A 15,526-nucleotide genomic window follows, 5' to 3' on the forward strand; every position below is an offset into this window, starting at 1 on the left:
TTGAATTTTTCTTTTGTTGAAGCTTGTATGTTAAAGCTTTGTGAGTGAAACATGTAGGTTGAGGTAATGTTCCCTTAACTTCTCGAGTGAGAAAAACTTCTCAGTTGGAGACTTGAAAAATCCAAGTCACTGAGTAGGGTCGGCTTGAAGGGAAATCTATGAGATTCATATGGGATTTCTAGTGACTAGCATGCATATACAGTTCAAAATTTATATACGAAAGCAACGGAAGCATGTTATCAGATAATATCAAAGCAATAGTCACATAAATCCCCTTCAAGATTCATAGGTTTATGTAAGATGCATGAAAAACAAATTTATATAAGAACAAAGTTTATGAGTAGTTTTATACCTCTTGATCTAGATCTTAGACCAAGGATGGACCACCTCCAAGACCTTTGCTCCTTGAACTACTTGAGCCTAGCCTCCTTCCTTGCCTCCTCCACTTTGTTTACAAATGAGTTCTCCTAGGTTCTCTTCAAGTCTCCAAAGTTGAAGACCTCTAAAGATCCTCACCCACTAGTGTAGTGAGAAGGATGAAGGAATAAACAAAGGGAGAAAAAGATGATTAGCTAAAATCTCCCTATGGTGGCCGGCCTTTGGTGTTGAAGAGAGAGTTATTTTCTTTTTCTCTTTTGTTGTTCTGAACACCCAAAAACCCTTATGAAAAATATCTCTATAAAGTTCCTTTTATAGAACAAAGAAACCTAGTCAACCACTTGACTTCCTCTCTCTCCCTTTCCCTTTATGTGGCCGGCCTGCTTAGTGTTGTTTGGGCTTTTGGGCTTTTATCATTTCAAGTCATCTTATGCTTGAATAAAAGCCCAATGGGTTTAGGCCCAATTGGCCCAATTAAACCCGAACGTTTCTTTAAGCCCAAAACGATCTTATATCGTTTTTTTTTTATGATTTCTTTAGACTTTCTAATTAATCACAACACTTAATTAATCCAATTAATTATTTCCATCATCCATTAATTACTCACTACAATAGTGTATTGGTGAACAATCGTTTTAGGTTCTAATTAGCAAGGCAGTGAGGTGATTGGCACCAATCCAATTGATTATATTTAATCCAATCACTTAGTGAATTAAAACTTACTTTTAATTCACCTTCTTCTTTGACGACTACATTTAATCATCTAGAAGAACTCACAAGCCATGAGGCACATCTAACCATATATCATGGCTACCCAAGCTAATGTAGAAGTTGTTCGGAGAACCTATTCAGTTGGAATTACAATGCAATTCGATCCTTCTCTAAAACAATACTCTCAATCACATCACTAGGGTATGGATATGATATGTCAAACCCCTAATGTGATTATTCCTTCTTATATGATTCAATTGAGTCGTATAGGAACGCTTTCCTTTATAACGCTCGATACTTCGGCCGAAGATTCCTGAATCATATCTTAGAGTATTCATCATCTCTTAACGAGGATTAGAGATTCCTTGTTGTGCATTCACTTGCCTTCATGACTAAGTGGCTTAACGCCGACTATGCCGTGGACACCTGCGGATGGAGTGACTTTGACATAATCAAAGATCAAGTACTTAACCACAAGACAACGATGATGCCTCAGGTCAAAGGACTACTTACATTATTCCAACCATTAGAGTTACTTGCTTGACATGTGAGTAGACCTCCATGCAAGTACTCTCGTTCGATTGTGTTCAGTGAACTCATTCCTTTAATGAGCACCTACATACTTGTCTTAGTGTCACTACACGAATGGGATAAGACTTTCCATCCTTCTAATCGAAGCGGACATAGTACATACCGGTCTATGCATTGTCAGTATCCCTCTGATAATCCTATGACCAGGAACCTTTTGGACATGATGGTTATGTGAAGAAGGTCTCTGTAGTCTAACATCATTAGATTACTTCTTCAATCGATCCATTGTCCATGGATTCACCATTTAGGACATATATCGTTTATAGAGATAGTCCTAAATAGTATCTTCGCCATTTGATGTATAAGAGTCATCTATACATCCATTTATTGTCCTGAAAGGTTTCTTCCAAAGATTGACTTTCAGGGCATATTTCCAACAATCTCCCACTTGCACTAAAGTCAATTACTAGTGTATCTTATACATGTTAGTTGAGAGAGCTTATGCTCGTAGGTTAACTTGGTTATGTATTAATCCTTTTTATTTAAAAGGGATTCACTTATCAAATGTTTCCAAAACATTTGATGATGTCTCTTTCTTGTGTTTGAATACTTTGATGAGACCTTGATTCCATGGCTTGAGCTATCGCCCCATTACGTCGTAGTATCCTACCAACGACCTTATGGTTTGGATTCAATCATTGGTTCTAACAGAACCCCTTCCATTCATAACACCTTTTGAAGCAGTTTCTAAAACAATATATCGTCATATATTTCGTTTGTATACTTTATACAAACTTTGCTCCAACCTTGAGACCATTGTAGTACAATACTTACAATACATTCATATGATTAGTACTTCATCCATTATGAAGCTCCATTTGTTAAAATGGGTTATTTTCACTTTGGTTAATAACCTGAGTGAATGCACGCTTCCAGAGTCCTACTCTGATGTTCCTTTCTTAAAGGCAATAATACTCTATCAGTTGCTATGGTTCTGATCCTGGGATTTAGTAATATCTTAAAGTGACAACCCATGTTGTTTTATGACACATACATGTGTCCCTTTTTGTGACAACCCATGTGGGATATCATCTCACAAGTCCATACATGTGTCCATTTTTGTGATTTTATGACACATATCGTTATAAGGGTTATGAAAGTGATTCTCTATCATATAAGAAAATACTTTCTCAAATCTTCAACATTTGAGATTTAATTTCCCTATTAAACATTCTTGAGATAGCCTTGCTATATCCTTAAGTCCAATTTCAAGTCTATACTTTAAAATTGACCACCGTGTCATGTTTTGTCAATTTTTCGAGTAACATCTATGTTCTATCAAGTCTATCAAATAGACTTTATTCATATCTTGTTGCTCAAATTATGACATCACTCCCACTGGCCTTGTTGTAACTTAGCATTCAATCAAAAAAACTTAACAATTATATTTTCTTGATTTGAATGCATATTGCTCCCACTAACTTGTCTTGGATCTATTGACAATCATTAAGATCCATTAGCTTATTGATGATGTCTCAACTATTTTGAGACTATCAACAACTCTAGCTAACACAAGTTATTTAAACGAATCATACACAAAAGAATTCCTTCTCAAGTAATTCCTTTTGAAATGTGTGACTTGCTTTGTCAAGTCTATTCATTTAAATTATATGGTGTCATACACCATACTACAAGTTTTAGTCATACTAAGACCTTTAATGTAGTCATATAAGAATTATCCAAGTCTTTAGTGGAAGCATGGCTCCTACTAAGGATATAGAAACTCAACCATTCCTTCCAGGTGGTTAATATAATTCTTTATCAAAACTACATAGAGCGTTATAGTTACATAAGATGTTGAATTTGGATTGTCTTGTTGTTAAACTATATGTTGTGACTCATTTTGAAACTATTCCCTTTTGTTTCATCAAATTTGTCCATGGGCTTTGTTATTAGCTTGTTCTCATAAAAGAGAATGATGGACAACTCCCAACATATAACCATTTTATGTTAGGTTGACGAAACCAACATTCAAAGACTATTCTTTAGAATGTTACACAACATAGAATTTTAACGTTTGAAGAGCTTGAGTCCTTTAACAATTAAAATTACAAACTCTTAATAATAGTCAAGTACTATTATTCTTTATACAACTATTAACCAATCATATTTGAGTTTATATCCATTTTCACACCTCTAACTATTTCTCATGACTTTAATGAGAAATCACTTCATACATTCAAAATGTATAAACGTGGAGTATACGGGTAGAAGACATTGTGTAGTAGCTTTAAAACCTTTCAAGCTCGTTTGTTTCAATCTTCTCTAAGTTAATGTCTCGTTATTAAGTGACTAAAGTCTTTAAACATTTTATAGATTTAGACACTTCTTTCTTGGTTTAATCACTAACACAATTGACATTTTAAAACAATTTAAAGAATGCCCAATTAGTTGTTCAAAACTACTAATTGAATCAAGAGTGATCTTGATTATTGTGGTTTAAGTGATAGCCATATAAGAAACGTTTTTCTTATTACTTATATCATTATAATGTGATTTTCCTTTTCTTCAAGAAAGGAATCTCTAGATCTTTGTCAATTCTTATAGAACTCATAGGTAGACAATTGGAACCAAATCTAAAGATTCATTGTATCCTACTATGTTCTACATGTGAGATCTATCCATAATTGATAAGTCTAAAGTTTGGTCATCACATTACAATAAGTGATATAAATCTTGTATCTCAACTAGGATACAACAAGACAATATTCAATTCATAACACTACTTTAAGGAAATAATATATTAGAAGGCATTCATCACATTACATTGATATGATAATTCAAACATTCATAATGTTTAATACAAAAAGAATTAGCTCTATACATTTAGAGACTAATTATATACCTTCATGTAGGCACTAATAGTGGTCTTCCATCATATGAAGCCACTTAAAAGGTTCTTAACAAAATAAGAAAGTTTAAAGACTATCTTTAAATGCCTAACAAACTTCCTAAGTAGTAAGCAAAAACATGGTGGCCGAACCCTTCTCCACACTTTTCTTTGCTTATTCCTCTACTTGGCTCCTCCACCTATATACAATTATACAAGTGATTAGCCCTTTATATCAAATATAAATATTTAGAAGATCTAACAATTAGAATTGAAGATAAGAACATAAACCATACCTTGTGGCTTGTCCTTAAGAGTTGCAAGGTATAACCTGCAATTCCTTTTCCAATGCCCCTCATTTCCACAGTGGTGGCAAGTCCCCTTGGGCTCTTTTGCCTTCTTTTTCCTCACTCCACCTTGCGGCTTAGGAGTGGGAGACTTCTTCTCCTTCCCTTTGCCTTTGCCTTGCGGCTTGGCCTTGGAAGAGGATGGCTTGTTGTAGGCTACTGCAGCAGTCCTTACAACGTTCTCTTTCTTCATAGTCTTCTCGGCAGTTACTAACATGTTTAGTAACTCAGAGAGAGTACTATCCATCTTATTCATATTGTAGTTCATTACGAACTGCGAGAATGAATCAGAAAGAGAAGCCAATATGAAGTCCTGGGCCAATTCCCCGTCAAGTGGAGTACCTAGGTTCTCCAATTGTTCAATGAGTCCTATCATCTTCAGTACATGTTGATGTACTGGAGCCCCCTTGACCATCTTGGTCTTCACAAGTTCACTGACAGTGCTAAAACGACGGTTGCGCGTCCCTTCACCATATAACTCCGTAAGATGGAGTATGATGGAAGATGCACTGTCCATGCCCTCGTGCTGTCTCTGTAGCTCCTCATTCATAGAAGCCAACATATAGCACTTGGCTTGTGTATCATCCTCAACGTGCTTGTCATACTTAGCATGTTCATCCTCAGTGGCCTCAGGGTCGAGAGGTATGTGAGGTGGCGCCTTGTCTAGCACGTAAACAATCTTCTCCAATGTTAGGAGAATCTTGACATTACGATACCATGATGGGAAATTGTGCCCCTCTAGGCAATGTTTGTCGAGTATTTTCGCGAGTGTGCTTCCAACCATATCTAAATACATAAACAATAAAATAATTAGTTTGATTGTTGATTAAGTCAAACGATTCGGGTCTTTAAACCGAATGACACCACCCACCATTTTTGGCAAATTCCATATCCCTCAAGATGGAATCCGGCAGATTTCAAAGAAAGCTCCTAGCGGGTTATGGGAGGCTCACTATTACCAAGCCCACCTCACGATGATACGATGTTGGCTAGCAAAAATAATAATGAGAGGGTACAAGTACCCATTCACAACAACCTCTTGTGATTACCCATCTTTTTGGCCTCTAGAAAACAATGCCTCACGATGATACGATGTTGGCACCATTTCTCTTAGTTAAGTTCTTTCCCACCATGTCGGTTTAGATAGGGGTTCAAGTATGACCTCACGATGATACGATGTTGGCCACACTCGTTGCCTACCTTAACCTCATCAAATGTTTTAAATAAACTCCTCCTGAGTATAAGCATGCACTTTGCACTCCCCCATGATAGGGTGAAGGCGGTGTACAAGTCATAAACGATTGGAGCCTACCACGGTGGAAGGCCACGAAAAAGTGTTCAAAGCACTCTTACGCTTTCAACTTAATATTGTATGTTGGTTGAGGGATTTTAAGGTCTCATCAATTTTTATTTATTTAATCATATTCAAATAAATTGTCCTATTATAACTATTAGTCCAAAGTTAATGAAATTAGTAGCATATGATATCCCCACTATTTGTTTTCATAAAACAAATCAATATCAAAACATTTTTCAAAATATTGGAGATATATATAACTACTAATTGTATTCATTATAGTTTAGTAGCGTATGATACTCCCACTATTTGTTTTGAGAAAAACAAATCAATATCGAAAACGAATTTTTCAAATATTGGAAGTAACTACTACTACTTATGGTTTTTGCATTCCTTTGAATTTGGACTTTTATAGTTATCTTAGGCTCTTGGATGACCATAGACTTATTAGGTTATTGCAACAACGAGCCAACATTGTTGAATAAGAACTCGGGGAGGTTGTGTCAATTTAATTACGTGCCTTTTCAATCCAATTAAAACATTTTCATTGAGCCATTAGAAATGAAAGACGATCATTCATTGCTAATTAGGGCGTTGGACCCATTTAATCTTTAATCTCATGTCAAAACCCTCTTTTAGTTATGTCTCCTTACCAATAGTTAAAGAAACTCTAGTCTAGCACTAGAGGGAATCAACTAACTAAAAGAGATTAAGAAGTAATAAGAATTACAAACCGATTTGTACAAATTCCTACAAATTACACATACTAAGAGGGAGAGATAGATTAATGTCCAAGGTGACAAGGTCCAATTGAAACAGTAATTAAAATGCATTCCCAAGGTTCAAACAATTTGAGTTTAGCGCCTTATCTCATAGCTCAATTATCGTTTAAGGCATAAGTCCATAGTCACCCATTTTTCTAACTACTTAATCACATTAAATAATCATATGGAATGCAACATAAACATTTAGATTTAGTGCATATGGGCATAATAATATTATGAGTTCAAACAACCAATAAAATTAAAATCAAATATTTTAACTTTTCAAATAGTAGGGGCCTAAATGCAAATATGAAAAAGTTAGAGGTCAAACCGTAAATACTTGAAAGTATAAATATCAACTTTTCAAAGATTACAAAAAACCCCACAAGTGGGTAATCCACTAGGGGAGGCCGGCCACATTAAGGGGAGGATGGGAAGTCTCACCCATAATGCATTAAACCAAGTTAAAGTAGAAAAATTAAATTTTGCTTGTCACTTGGTTTTGGCTTTAAAGACTTTAGTGAAAAGGGGTGATGGAAATCTCCTAGTCAAGTCTAGGATTTTAAAATTTTTGATATGGCTATGGATGGTATGTACATCATCCAAAACCACAAAACAATGCATGAAAACCAAATAAAATCATTTTCACCAAAAACCAAACCATGAACACCAAGAACAAAACCATGAACACATTTTCAAGATTTGTATATTCTTGGTGATTTTTCAAACCCAAAAACAAAAGTGACAAGGTTTCTACTTTCTAGCTTTAAAGTGTGTGTGTGATTCAAAATAAAAACACAAACACATAGCCAAAAAAAAAACCTTTTAGCCGTGCCCTCCCTAAGAGTCAAAACCCCAAAAATTGTTCAAAACTCATTCTTCATTCATGCATACAAAACACTTTTTGCATACATATCTTTCTCAACTATTGATTCACATTTTTCAACTATTGAAAAACAAAAGATAAACATATTTTGAATGAAGCAACAAAATGTCATACATAATATTAAAACTCATATGCATAAAATCCAAAAGGACACATCATACATAAACCTAGGACACATCATACATAAACCTTTGGCTCTGATACCACTTGAAGGGAAATCTATGAGATTCATATGGGATTTCTAGTGACTAGCATGCATATACAATTCAAAATTTATATACAAAAGCAACGGAAGCATGTTATCAGATAATATCAAAGCAATAGTCACATAAATCCCCTTCAAGATTCATAGGTTTATGTAAGATGCATCAAAAACTAATTTATATAAGAACAAAGTTTAGGAGTAGTTTTATACCTCTTGATCTAGATCTTAGACCAAGGATGGACCACCTCTAAGACCTTTGCTCCTTGAACTCCTTGAGCCTAGCCTCCTTCCTTGCCTCCTCCACTTTGTTTACAAATGAGTGCTCCTAGGTTCTCTTCAAGTCTCCAAAGTTGAAGACCTCTAAAGATCCTCACCCACTAGTGTAGTGAGAAGGATGAAGGAATAACCAAAGGGAGAAAAAGATGATTAGCTAAAATCTCCCTATGGTGGCCGGCCTTTGGTGTTGAAGAGAGAGTTATTTTCTTTTTCTCTTTTGTTGTTCTGAACACCCAAAAACCCTTATGAAAAATATCTCTATAAAGTTCCTTTTATAGAACAAAGAAACCTAGTCAACCACTTGACTTCCTCTCTCTCCCTTTCCCTTTATGTGGCCGGCCTCCTTAGTGTTGTTTGGGCTTTTGGGCTTTTATCATTTCAAGTCATCTTATGCTTGAATAAAAGCCCAATGGGTTTAGGCCCAATGGGCCCAATTAAACCCGAACGTTTTTTTAAGCCCAAAACGATCTTATATCGTTTTTTTTTATGATTTCTTTAGACTTTCTAATTAATCACAACACTTAATTAATCCAATTAATTATTTCCATCATCCATTAATTACTCACTACAATAGTGTATTGGTGAACAATCGTTTTAGGTTCTAATTAGCAAGGCAGTGAGGTGATTGGCACCAATCCAATTGATTATATTTAATCCAATCACTTAGTGAATTAAAACTTACTTTTAATTCACCTTCTTCTTTGACAACTACATTTAATCATCTAAAAGAACTCACAAGCCATGAGGGACATCTAACCATATATCATGGCTACCCAAGCTAATGTAGAAGTTGTTTGGAGAACCTATTTAGTTGGAATTACAATGCAATTCGATCCTTCTCTAAAACAATACTCTCAATCACATCACTAAGGTATGGATATGATATGTCAAACCCCTAATGTGATTATTCCTTCTTATATGATTCAATTGAGTCGTATAGGAACACTTTCCTTTATAACGCTCAATACTTCGGCCGAAGATTCCCGAATCATATCTTAGAGTATTCATCCTCTCTTAACGAGGATTAGAGATTCCTTGTTGCGCATTCACTTGCCTTCATGACTAAGTGGCTTAACCCCGACTATGCCGTGGACACCCACGGATGGAGTGACTTTGACATAATCAAAGATCAAGTACTTAACCACAAGACAACGATGATGCCTCAGGTCAAAGGACTACTTACATTATTCCAACCATTAGAGTTACTTGCTTGACATGTGAGTAAACCTCCATACAAGTACTCTCGTTCGATTGTGTTCAGTGAACTCATTCCCTTAATGAGCACCTACATACTTGTCTTAGTGTCACTACACGAATGGGATGATACTTTCCATCCTTCTAATCGAAGCGGACATAGTACATATCGGTCTATGCATTGTCAGTATCCCTCCGACAATCCTATGACCAGGAACCTTTTGGACATGATGGTTATGTGAAAAAGGTCTCTGTAGTCTAACATCATTAGATTACTTCTTCAATCGATCCATTGTCCATGGATTCACCATTTAGGACATATATCGTTTATAGAGATAGTCCTAAATAGTATCTTCGCCATTTGATGTATAAGAGTCATCTATACATCCATTTATTGTCCTGAAAGGTTTCTTCCAAAGATTGACTTTCAGGGCATATTTCCAACACGGCTATATGAATCTTAGAACGCCATTGTGCTCGGTGTCATGTCCTTCGTTAGATCTAAGTACTCTAAGTCTTTTCTTAGAGTCTCTTCCGAAGTTTTCCGAGGTCTTCCTCTACCCCTTCGGCCTTGAACCTCTATCCCATAGTCGCATCTTCTAACCGGAGTGTCAGTAGACCTTCTTTGCACATGTTCAAACCACCATAACCGATTTTCTCTCAGCTTTCCTACAATTTCGGCTACTCCTACTTTACCTCGGATATCCTCATTCCTAATCTTATCCTTTCTCGTGTGCCCACACATCCAACGAAGCATCCTCATCTCCGCCACACCCATTTTGTGTACGTGTTGATGCTTCACCGCCCAACATTCTGTGCCATATAGCATCGCCGACCTTATTGCTGTCCTATAAAATTTTCCTTTGAGCTTCAATGGCATACGGCGGTCACACAACACGCCGGATGCACTCTTCCACTTCATCCATCCAGCTTGTATTGTATGGTTGAGATCTCTATCTAATTCTCCGTTCTTTTGTAAGATAAATCCTAGGTAGCAAAACCAGTCACTCTTTGGTATTTCCTGATCTCCGATCCTCACCCCTAACTCATTTTGGCCTCCATTTGCACTGAATTTGTATTCCATATATTCTGTCTTTGATCGGCTTGGGCGAAGACCTTTAGATTCCAACACTTCTTTCCAAAGGTTAAGCTTCACATTTACCCCTTCCTGAGTTTCATCTATCAACACTATATCGTCTGGGAAAAGCATACACCAAGGAATATCATCTTGAATATGTCATGTTAACTCATCCATTACCAACGCAAGAAGGTAAAGACTTAAGGATGAGCCTTGATGTAATCCTACATTATGGGGAAGCTTTCGGTTTGTCCTTCATGAGTTCTTACGGCAATCTTTGCTCCTTCATACATATCCTTTATAGCTTGGATATATGGTACTCGTACTCATTTATTCTCCAAAATCCTCCAGAGAATGTCTCTTGGGACCCTATCATACGCTTTTTCCCAATCTATAAAGACCATGTATAAATCCTTTTTCCCCTCTCTATATCTTTCCATCAATCTTCGTAAGAGATAGATTGCCTCCATGGTTGAATGTCCTAGCATGAACCCGAATTGATTGTCCGAAACCCGTGTCTCTTGCCTCAATCTATGCTCAATGACTCTCTCCCAGAGCTTCATTGTATGGCTCATTAGTTTAATACCCTTATAGTTCATGCAATTTTGTACGTCGCCCTTATTCTTGTAGATAGGCACCAAAGTGCTCTCTCGCCACTCATTTGGCATCTTCTTCGTTTTCAAAATCCTATTGAAAAGGTCAGTAAGCCATGTTATACCTGTCTCTCCCAAGACTTTCCACACTTCGATCGGTATATCATCTGGGCCCACTGCTTTTCTATGTTTCATCTTCTTCAAAGCTACAACCACTTCTTCCTTCATGTTTCGACGATAAAATGAGTAGTTTCTACACTCTTCTGAGTTACTCAACCATAAAATGAGTAGTTCCTTCATTGAAAAGATTATGAAAATAACCTCTCCATCTGTCTTTGACCGCGTTCTCTGTAGCGAGATCATTTCCATCCTCATCCTTGATGCACCTCACTTGGTTTAGGTCCCTTGTCTTCTTGTCCCTTGCTCTAGCTAGTTTATAGATATCCAACTCTCCTTCTTTGGTATCTAGTCGCTTATACATATCGTCATAAGCCACTAACTTAGCTTCTCTCACAGCTTTCTTCGCCTCTTGCTTCGCTCTTCTATACCTTTCACCATTTTCATCGGTCATATCCTTATATAAGGCTTTACAACATTCCTTCTTAGCATTCACCTTTTTTTGTAACTCCTTATTCCACCACCAAGATTCCTTTTGGTGTGGAGTAAAGCCCTTGGACTCTCCTAATACCTCTTTTACTACTTTTCGGATACAACTAGCCATGGAATCCCACCTTTGGCTAGCTTCCCCCTCTCTATCCCACACACACTGGGTGATTACTTTCTCTTTGAAAATGGCTTGTTTTTCTCCTTCTAGAGTCCACCATCTAGTCCCTAGGCACTTCTAAGTCTTGTTCTTTTTTCTCACTCTTTTGATATGTACATCCATCACTAACAAGCGATGTTGATTAACCAAGCTCTCTCCCGGTATAACTTTGCAATCCTTACAAGTTATACGATCCCCTTTCCTCATTAGAAGAAAATCTATTTATGTTTTTGACGACTCACTCTTGTAGATGATCATATGTTCTTCTCTCTTCTTAAAGAAGGTGTTGGCTAAGAAGAGATCATATGCCATTGCAAAATCCAAGATAGCTTCCCCATCCTCGTTTCTCTCCCCAAAACCATGGCCACCATGAAAACCTCCATAGTTGCCTATCTCTTTGCCCACGTGTCCATTTAAATCTCATCTTATAAATAACTTCTCCGTCTGAGTAATTCCTTGCACCAAGTCTCCAAGGTCTTCCCAAAATTCCTCCTTCGAACTCGTATCTAACCCTACTTGAGGTGCGTACACACTAATCACATTGATGAGTTCTTGTCCTATTACAATCTTGATAGCCATGATTCTATCTCCTACCCTCTTGACATCTACAACATCTTGTGTCAAGGTCTTGTCCACGATGATGCCAACACCGTTTCTTGTTCTATTTGTGCCCAAATACCAGAGTTTAAACCCTAAGTTTTCTAGATCCTTTGCCCTAAGACCAACCCACTTAGTTTCTTGTAGGCACATAATATTTATCCTTCTCCTCACCATAACTTCCACTACTTCCATAGATTTTCCCATTAGGGTTCCTATATTCCACGTTACTAAACGCATTCTACTCTCTTGAACTCTACCATTTTGTCCTAGCTTCTTCAACCTCCCCCGTCTAATAGGATCAAAGTACTTCTTTTGTGTGTCCTGTGTAAAGTTGATAGAAGCATATGCTCCCAAATAACTTTGAGTGGAGTCGTTCGAAAAGAAGTTTCTATGGCCCCCTTACTCATTTAACACTGCATCCGGATATCGATGGAGATACAGCGACCCTTGCTCACTTATCACTGTGCTCGGGCCACACAACGCGCCATTTACGAGTGACGCCCTAGCTTTAACGCGATTTCGTTCTGGATTCATTTTCATAAGGATTCGACGTAAACTAGGAGTGTCAGCTGTCAACTACCTGACGCCCTCCCCCTCCTCCTTTATCCGGGCTTGGGACCAGCAATGTAAGATAAACTTACACAAGTGAAGTTTAAAATTCAAAATCCCAATTTAAAAAAATGCAGAAAAGTTGATGAGATTGACTTACCATTACGATTGGAGTGGATGGAGTCTTGCGATGGAGCAGCGCTGCAGCAGAGTAGACGGAGATCAAATTCGGGGTTGATTGCATGGCGGTCTAAGGAGACTGGAAAGAACGATGGTGGACTGTGTGGAGGATGGGAGTCTGGAGAGAACGATGGTGGTCTGGTGGAGGAACAATGGAGGACGACGTTGTGGGAGACAGAGAGAGAAGAGATCAAGTAGAGGGGTGAGAGAAAAGGGAATAATCGGGTGGTAGAGTCCGAGTTCAAATCATGTAAACCCAAAACCCTGCATGGCCTCTATGTGACCTATCTCAGGTAAAATCAATGGCCAAGTATCCCTCAAAGTAGGTAAGCTGCAGTGAGATCACATAGTATTTCGAATGCAGAAGATTTGAACTCAACCATGTGGTTAAAAAAAATTTAAAAAAAAAAATTCATTCAATTCGGCTCGGCATATAGTGAACCCTTACTGTTTCCAGTTTTGTATCGAAACTGAAAAAAATTAAATAGATCGAATCAACCAGTTTTTTGCCGGTTCAAGCCAGGTTCAATTTCAATTCTCAGTTTATTTTGCCCAAGCCTAAATGCTACCCAAACTACTAAGGTTGTGCAAAAATACTAATCAAATAAAAAATCATGCCAATAAACAAGCCAAACTTAGGTTCAAGTGTGAACGTACATCTTCGTTATCTTTTGTTAAAATTTTGTCAAAACACATGATGTACAATGTATTTGACGTATCCTATGCTTCCTCGAATACAAGTTGTGGTAAACATAAAGGGGTGTGATATCCACACACCTCATTTTACTTCTCACGCACCTTTCTAATTTTCAGCCTTCGGATCGGATGAATTAAGGAAAATCAACGGACATAAATTAACAAGGAGTGTGTGAGAAATAATTTGGGGTGTGTGGATAGCACACCCCAACATAAATACAACTCCAAGTCATATATCATAATGCGTGAAAAACACCCTTGAAAAAAGTGTTTACATGCCTAACATAGGTGGTATATCAGTGAGAATCTGAGACTCTTTACCTTCACATCTTCACAATATTAACATAAATTTTTAGTGATAAATTGGCAAAAGTTTCGTTTGAATTGTACGTGTATACCTCTAATAATTATTATAAAGGAAAACTAATGATAAGGGCTTGAAAACTTTGAATATTAACCAAAAACTATGTACTAACTTTATTTAATGGTTAGGACAAAACCCAATACTAAACCAGCCCAATTAAAATGACCTAAGCAATGGATTTTCTATTTTGCCCCTGACTGCAAGTTAATGTCCGTTTACCATCCATAACCTCAAATCTCCTTCAATCTTGGCAATTCCAATTCCAACTCTGAACCAGAAAAAGCAAAAGATTCAAAATCCAAATCCAAACGGGACGAATAAGATAATTTTCAAGAAAGATTGAATAATCCATATTATTTGATACCTTCTTGATGAATTTGTGGGTGGGGTCTTGGAGTCCAAGACAGAGCATCTCCTGTGTTTAAAATCTCTCCGCTGTATCGTCGACCACCCGGCTTGCAATTAGAAGGCTCTCTTCGTCCCAATCGGCCACCGCGGCCATGGATTTGAATCTGGGGTTGAATATAATAGCATTGCCGATGGTGCCTCTGATTTCGACTTCAACTGGGTTTGATTCTCTTTGCTGGTTTTTATCGGACTCTGTTGTGGCTCTTCTTTCCTCGCCAGTTTTCGTTTTCCGTTTTCAAAAAATACATAACGTATTAAATATCTTTTGTAAATTCGCAGGATGAATAAGTCTAGCAAGCTTGGAGGCGTGATAGGAGCATATTTATGCGACTTAGTTAGCTTGTTCTTGTGCATTTACGTTGTATTTCCTTAGTTATTTTAGTGTTTAAAGTTATTTTAGTGTGTTTTCAAACTCTAAGTACAAAGTATGCAAGATGATGCATTTTGGAGGCCTTTGGAGCAGTTTCGGGCTTGGAATGGATAGCAAATGCATGGGACAAAGTGGATGGACGAATTTGAGAACTAAAGAGGCCAAGAATGTGAAGAATTATGGTCCAAAAGATGAAGAACTCAGCCCAAAATTCTGTCACCCCAACTTGCCTACATTGCCGTGCAAAATAACATAGAATTCCCTTTGGATTCCCATGCCATGCTTGATCACTCTTGTCCCCTACATAATTTATGATTTCATGCTTCAATTCATTTAATTATTACACTTAATTGCTTGATACCTCTTGTTCCCTTCACCCATCAGATTTTATACACCCTTTACATCCATTACATGCACCAATTGATGCTCCATCATTCACATTTGGA

The sequence above is a fragment of the Malus sylvestris genome, chromosome 8 (assembly GCF_916048215.2).
Source record: "Malus sylvestris chromosome 8, drMalSylv7.2, whole genome shotgun sequence".
NCBI classification, from domain to species: domain Eukaryota; kingdom Viridiplantae; phylum Streptophyta; class Magnoliopsida; order Rosales; family Rosaceae; genus Malus; species Malus sylvestris.